The sequence below is a fragment of the Lontra canadensis genome, unplaced genomic scaffold (assembly GCF_010015895.1).
Source record: "Lontra canadensis isolate GAN:19392208 unplaced genomic scaffold, GSC_riverotter_1.0 scaffold218, whole genome shotgun sequence".
Taxonomy (NCBI): Eukaryota; Metazoa; Chordata; class Mammalia; order Carnivora; family Mustelidae; genus Lontra; species Lontra canadensis.
Window position 1 is genome coordinate 674,419 of NW_022631212.1, and position 7,703 is coordinate 682,121.

General features: G+C 51.4%; 1 long non-coding RNA gene across 1 annotated transcript; it reads right to left on the reverse strand.

Annotated features, from left to right (window-relative positions):
• Nucleotides 1-119: 119 nt before the first annotated feature.
• On the reverse strand, nt 120-2,495 carry LOC116862031. Its single transcript, XR_004381582.1, has 4 exons — nt 2,433-2,495; nt 2,133-2,235; nt 945-1,299; nt 120-384 (listed from the first exon to the last, which is right to left on the reverse strand). It is a non-coding gene; the product is annotated as an uncharacterized LOC116862031 (long non-coding RNA).
• Between the last annotated feature and the right edge of the window lie 5,208 nt (nt 2,496-7,703).

Genomic DNA, 7,703 nt, shown 5'->3' on the forward strand with positions numbered 1-7,703 from the left:
CACAGAACTTGACGCGGGGCTCGATCTCATGACCCTGGGATCATGACCTGAGCCAAAATAAAAAATCAGATGCTCAATAGACTGAGTGACCCAGGTGCCCCCCGTCCCCGCCTAATTTTAAAGTTCAGAATTTGGAGGTTTTGTGGTCTCAGAATAGAACAGTACCCACAAATAGTAATAAAAAATAAAAAAGAAGAAATGTCCTCAATCCTATGTCTTTTTACTTTAAAAAGATTGGTCTCACCAAGATGTTAGCCACAGACAAAAGAGAACTGGCTACAGAGTGGGGAGGGAGGGAGCCCAGAGAGGAGACCAGGCCAGGATTCGGCCTTGAGGCAGTCGGGGCACAGCGTGGGCACTGACCAGAAATGACATCATCAGGAGCTGGCAGAGGAAAGCAGACCCACAAAATCAAGGTGCTGAAGAGAAGGTTCAGGTTCAAAGACAAGCAAAACAGACACCCTCGAGCATTCCAACACTCCTTCTTAACTCTACTCCCCTGGCTTCAGAGGATATCGGCCTCTCCTGCTTTTTTTCCTTGTCTATCCAAAATATTCCTTCTCTGTCTCCCATGCTTTTGCCCCCACTGCTAGTTCCCGAATTTCTGCCTTCTTCCTACTGCCTTCCCTACTCTTCACGCTCTGCCCAGATGATTCCATCTACCTACATGTTTTTTATTGGGGTAAAATATGCATAACGTAGAATTTTAACCATTTTTAAGCATACAGTTCTGTGTCGTTAAGTACTGTCCCACTGTTGTACAACTGTGGTCACTATCCCTTTCCAGAACTTTTTCATCTTCCCAAACTGAAACGCTGTACCCATGGAGAGAGAACTCCTCCTCCCCTCGTCCCTTCCATCCACCTACATTCATATACTGTTTACTCTGTACTGTGTTGGGCACTATTCTAAGTGCTTTACATAACAATCCCAAGAGTGAGTACCAGAATTCCTGTTTTACTGATGAGGTGACCAAGGCAGGGAAAAGTTGAGTAAACCACCGAGGTTTTACAGCTGTTTAGTGGTTGTGGTAGAGCATACGATTTGGCCCAACAACTTCCTCCCTTCCCCACTGGGGCAATATGGCTCCCTGATCATTGCCATATGCTGTATCTCCCATGGGAGGAGTGTACTTCCCCACTTCATTGACCCCAGGCTTGTCCGTGTGCTTGGCTTTGGCCAATAGAATGTGAATAGAAGAGCTGAGCGACCCAGCTAGCGAAAGATTTAGAGTCCTCATGTCTCTGCCATGGCGCTTTTCCCTCTGCACAAGGCTGGGATGAGGATTCCACCATGAGCCTGCGATCCGGAATAAGAAAGTGTAGAACGAAGCCAAAACCAAACCCACAACCTTCATGTATATCAGTTGAGGACAGAGAAGTTTGCCGTAAGCCGTTATGTGGGGATCATTTGTTACTGTTGCACCACTGTGTGAACACTGACCACCAGTGATAAAGCTGGGATTTCAATCTAGGCATTCTGACCCCAGCCCAAAGCTCCCCACCCAGGACCTGGGAGCTTAAGTTTTCATATTCCGCTCCCTACTGCTCCTACCACCTGGGTGACTACAGGCATCTCAAACTCAAAATATTTAAGAGAAAATCTCCATTACCCCGAGATTCTAAACCTCATATTCTGTATTCTGAATTCTCTATATTAGCTGGCGACACCACAACCTACCCATTCATGCATCCTGGAGACTGAGGACACATTGTTGATACTGCTTTGCAGCGCAGAGCCAATCAATTACCAAGTCTTGCTCATTTCACTTCCTGTGCAGGTTCTCCTCATTCCCACTGTGATCTTTGTCTCTCCAACGCCATTGTCTTTGTCCAGACTGTCAACATCTTTCACTTGAATGAAACCCTCCAGGAGCTCTCCTTCCTTCTGATCTGAGACTCCGCAAAGTCCATCCCCTAGAACAGTCACATACACACACACACACACAAAATCCAACTTTGATCACCCCAGATTTAAAATTGGTCAATGGCATCCCATCATCTACAAAATAAAGTTCAAAACTCTTCGCCGGATTCCAAAATTCCCCTGCCCTCGCCCCTGCCTACCTCTACCACTTTGTCTCACCACCCCGGCCACACAATTCTGTGCTCCAGCAACACCAAACCACTCACCCTTCTGCATACACACATGGGCCCCCCATGTGATTTCTCTCCTACATTCCTGGTTCATTCCCTTTCCAAGGACTTAGGCATCTAGGAGCACTTGAAGGGACTCCTGGAAAGGAACACAGAGCACATTTTAATGTACGAATATGACCCAACTAATTTTCAACATCAAGCAGCAACATTAATTTCTAAAACCAATAGAAAAAAAAAGTCTCTTTCAATGTGAGAAAATAAATTCCCCCAATAAACACAGTTAAGAACTCTGTTGTGGGGAGTCTCATGGAGAAACGAGAGGTGCACACGCACGTCCATCAGATGTTTTCTGGTTTCTCTGGAGCAGTCCCTGCGCTCCGCCCATGCTGCAGCACCAGCATCTGGTTGACCAGTGAACGGTAGCTAGAACAGACCGCTCCTCAAATGAGTGAGAATCCTCTGCCTCATCTCGGGTGCCAAGCTGTACGAGAGAAGCAAGACCACCCACTGACGACTCCCCGATGTGAACCAGTGACAGTGACACAAAGGGGGGCTTGGTAGGAATCCAAACAGCCAAGAATTCCCATATAGTAACTTTTCAGTAATGGGTTTCTCCATCCTTGAGAGGACATCAAGGACAAGCAAGTGTGCGACTGCCCTTCAGAGAGAGGCAGAGAGGAAGCAAAGCGAATAGGGGATCCATTTCCCAGTAAAAGGGCTTCAGTGAGGCTCAGGGCTTCAGAAATCTACCTGCCTGGGCTGGGGCCCTGCGAAGAATGCATGCATTTCTGATAGTGACTCTAGTCTAAGGAAAGAATGGGTGTCAGGCAAGGATCCACGCATTCCTATCTGTAACCCCAAAGCACCCTAGTTCCAGTGACCAGGAGAGCTTGGGGTGGGTGGCTTTCTTTCCTTGCCTTGAAAGCTATATATTCTCCACCAGCTAATCTCTTATAGTTACCAGCACAGCAATCGCCAATCACATCAGCTCTTGGCCACCACGGCTCTGGGCTCTCACCATGTTCCTTCTCTTCCTGGTTGTACCCTTTCAGTCCCCTTCACTGTAAAACCTGAACAGACACCTTCAAAAATATCTTGACACCCTTCTCTACTGCCACATCCTCCCTAGGCCACTCCTACCCTTTGATCTCTGTCTTCCCACCTGTGTTTCTTTCTTGACGGCTAGTGCCATAATTTATAATTCTTGTCTTTGTTGTTTGCGTGTTCATTTGTGGTCTGATCTCCAAGCCAGAGGAGGGAAAGGGGGTTGTGTTTCCCTGACTGTTTTCCTTCCAGATGTTAGCATGATGCCCGGTACACAGTAAGTGCTCAAAAAATAATTATTGCACTGGATGTCCATCCATGTGCACGGAGCCATAGACGGATGGATGGAAGAGGGAATTGCTAACCTATGGGCATCGCCTAGCTTCCCAGCTTGCAAGTGCCCATTGCTGGCCACACAGCCCACGACGTAGGGGAGGCTGTGGTCCAGAAGCTGGTTAGGCTGGCTGGCTTCATGCCATCCAGGTCTCTTGAGTCCACCAGGTCCGCCATGCCACGCCGAAAGAGAGACACTGGCCACCCACCCTGTTTTTGTGGCCCAAGGAAATGATCTCTGATTCTGGCCAAAGGACCAAGATTCTCTGTCACTCACTCCCCCACACCCAGCCCGAGTCTTGCCTGAATTCTAAAGGAACATCTCCCCTTTGACCTGCAGTTGGCACAAAAGCAGGATCACGGCCTGGCCCCTGATGACAGCAAGCTCAGAGGCACGCCTGATAAGAGCCTTGAGCAATTCACGCTGAATTTCTGAGGGTGATGTTTAATAGCTTGAAGGTGACATCAGGGTCGGGACTAATATCCGATTGAACAGAAAGAGACATGACCTAACTCGTCTCTCACCGTGGGCCTGGCTGCAAGAGCTTCTCTTTCTTTATTAATTTCCTAACCGGAGCTGCTGGCTCAGGACTCCAGCCTGTCCCCGGAGCTGGGGCCCATGGCTGGGCTTAACTCCAGCATTATTGGGAAGGCAGCAGGCTCAGCTGGGTCTGCAGGCCCCCCTGAAGAGCTGTGCTCATCTGGGCCAGAGCCCCACGGTGGGATTTCTCTACCATCCTGCAGACTGACCACGCTTTGAGAAAATCCAGGAGGGCAAACTCCCCAGTCTCTACAGAGTCCCTTGTGGTGTAAAAGAAAACGTGCTGGAGACTTCCGTCAAGCTGCAGGCTTCCCCGGTGGCTGAAAAGGATGGGTTTATTTGTGTTTTTAAAAGTGATTTAAAACCGGTTTTCCAGGAACACAAATCCTGTCTAAAGCACCCAGCACACCTGGCTAGAGAGCAGAGCGGGCCGCCTGCCTCTGGGACCTTGCTCCTTTCACATTGCTTTCCTTTCCTGCCCTCTGCATTGCTGGAGGAGGAATCCCTTCCTCCAACCCCCTTCCCTCCTCTGCACCCCCTCCCCCCCCCCACCACGGGCTGTAAAGACTAGCACACTGAATTCAGCTCCCACACAGGCTCTGCTACTGCCTGGCTGTGTGACTTTCATGAAGTGACTTCACTTCTCTGAACCTCATTTTCTCATCCCAGGGACTTGCAGAACTTGTGCTTGAAAACATCTGCTGAAAAGTGCTTCTATAGAGATGGTGTTTTGCTCACCGGTTGATGGGAGGGTTGACTTCATTCATTCATTCATTCATTCATTCCATGAAAACATTTCTTGAGTGCCAGTTATGTGCGAAGTCCTGGGCATGGTGAGTGGAGATAGAGGCAGCCTGTCCCCAGGACAATGGGGTCCGGTCTACAGAGAACCTAGCACAGGGCCTGGTTCAGAGAAACCCCTCTGTCTCTTGTCTGTCTGTTCTGTCCCCCACTCTCTCTGTCTCTTCTCTCTCTCTCTCTCTCTCACACGCACACACACACACACACACACTATGTTCTAGACAGAGTTTTCTTCTTCTACAGGAAGGCTGCAACCCAGTGACAACAAAGTACAAAATAAAGAGAAGGAGGCCTGTGTCTTGGGCTCTGCTCTGCATTCCTACTTGTTTGCCGTGTGACTTTAAGCAAGCCATTTACCCTCTGGGGGCCAATTTCCTGAGCATTCTAAGAGCCTGCTCTGCCTTGAGTTCAAAAGATGAACAGACACTTGGGACAAAATGTTTTCAAAGCACGAAGCTGTCCAGATAAGAAGCCCTGCTGAGAAGACCCAGGGGATAGTGATGGAGGTCAAGGGCGTGGAGGATGCCGGCTCCATGTTCGCCTTGGATTTGCTGACCCAGTGCAAAGCCCTGTCCACTTCCACGCTGTGACTGCAAACATTTTCCCCCACCATCCAAGTGCACCCTGTGCTCGTGATTCAGCTATTGAAGCACCGCCCCCCCCACCCCCAGCCAATACACATACAGTCCCCACGGGAGGCCATCCTGAGGACTTGACCCAGTGGCCTGGCACCTGGAGAGGAGCAGCCTCTCGGTAGGTGTCCCCAGGAGGGAATCAGAAAGTGGACACCCAGAGCAGGGCTGGCCCGCATTCTTGGAAGTCTTTCAATGGCTCTTGGTCCCAGAGCCTCCCCCTCGCCAGCTACTCTCCCTTGGTTCTGTCCAAGCTCAGCATTTCCTCCCGGGACCCCCATGCCCTTCCCAGAATGCCCAACCTGCGAAAGATGTCGAGCAGCAAAAACCAAGTACTACTTCCCTGAAGGCTGCCCCCACAGGCCGGCAAGTCCCCCCCAGAAGGGGAGACCAAGGGCTAAAGGCTGCGTTTCTTCCGAGAGAGGGTGGGGAGACCCAGCCCCCTTCAAATGCTTTCTGGTCAGCAGCCACTACCCTGTAAATGTTTTCCTCACCCACCTCTTCCCTGAAAGACCTGAGGAGAAACTCTTCCAGGGCGTGGAGGAGGGGGGCCCAGAGGACTGCTGGGAGGCTGGACCCCTCGGCCCAGACCAAGCTCTTTCTGCTCAAGAATTTGTGGCCCTTCTGGGGGATACAGCGCCTTCATCCCCCAAATCCCCTCTGCGCGTCCCCTGACGGATCTCTGTGGAGCAGATGCCAGGGGCAGTGAGGAGGACACAATGCCCCTCTTTGTTGGGGGGATCTGGGCCGGCAGTCAGGGGAGGAAATTAGACAGCGCTCCTGACAGCAGGCTCTGTCTGGGGTGTCTGTGAAATATGGGTCAGAGGGGCTCTTTCCCGAGACCCGTTCCTGGTTGCCGACCATCCCCACCCCCACTTTGGGCAGAGAGGACACCGCCTGTTTGGAGAGAAATGATATATGACACCCGGCTTCCTTCCCTCCTCCCCTGAGGGGCTTAAGGGAGCTCCGAGGGCTCCAGGGAGCTCACTTCTGGTCTTGGGAGGTGTGGATGAACGCGCGTGTGCGCACACAAGCATGGTGTGTGTGTGTACGTGTGTACGGGTGCATGAGTGTATACACCATGTGTATGGGTTCTCTGTGTGTGAATGTGTGTCTGTTCACTCCACAGCCATCAGAAAGAGTTCAAAATGCTGTCCGTACCCCCCCCCGCCCCGCCAAAACCAACTGAAACCAGCAGGAGGGCCTTCAGGACTGAAGGCCTTAACAGACTTATTTAGAGAGTCATGCTCTGAGGAGAGGGGAGGCCGCTTACGGACCTCGGACCACATCCTCCCAGTGGCCACCTCACACAGAGGAGCTGTTTTCAGGACGAGCATGGCTCCCGCCTCACTGAGGCTCTGGGGAGCCTCCTAATCCAGCCACAACCTCCAGAGCCTCCAGTGGCCCCTGAGCCATTTGTCTTCGAGGGAGGAAATGGCAGGATGTTCCCACCCACCCACCTCCTTTGTGGCCGGCCAGGCCTCCACATCTGGGCCGCAGCTGGCGGCGGAGCTGCCCTTCCAGGCCTGCTCTCTCCAAATGACAAGAAGACAGAGAGCTGTCAGCGGAAAGCGCCCCAACCCCTTGGCCCACTGGGAGCCATAAAAGATGGGCCTCAGTTTCCTTGACTGTAAACTAAGACCAAGAGTAAGGGCAGCCCTGCCTTCTGAAAGGTCTGTTGGGAGAAGTGACGACTCTAGAGTGTAGGGGCATTTGGTAAACTTTAAAGGGCTGTCCGAAGGTTCGTGACTCGTATGCATCCAACAAATGTCCTCCAGGCCTGCATTACCAGTGACCCTCTGGATAGGCACTATGACAGAGGAGGGAAAAGAGCTTTTTTTACATCAGAGCCAATGAAGTCCCTTCACGGTCACTGTCTGTTAAGGCGGGTGGGTGATTATGGCCATTATGCAGATGAGGAAACCAAGTTCTAAGAGTTGGAGCGACTTAACCCAAGGTCACACAGCTATACTGTGTGGGAAGTGATGGCACCTTGCCTTATGCCCCTTTGGGCTGCTGTGTGGGACTCACAGAAGTCAACTCTAGGGAGCCAGGTTGGTGGGTGAAACTGGGCATGGCCTGAGGTGGAAAATGGAACTGGCATGAGGTCACACACAGGGGAACCCTGGGCTCAAGTTAATTATTTTCATGTCCCGACCAGTTTCGGAGACTTATTACTTAGCTCCCTCTTCCCCTGTCTGTGAGGAGGTAGGTCTTTGGAGGAAGATTCCAGGCCTGGCCTGTTCTACCATT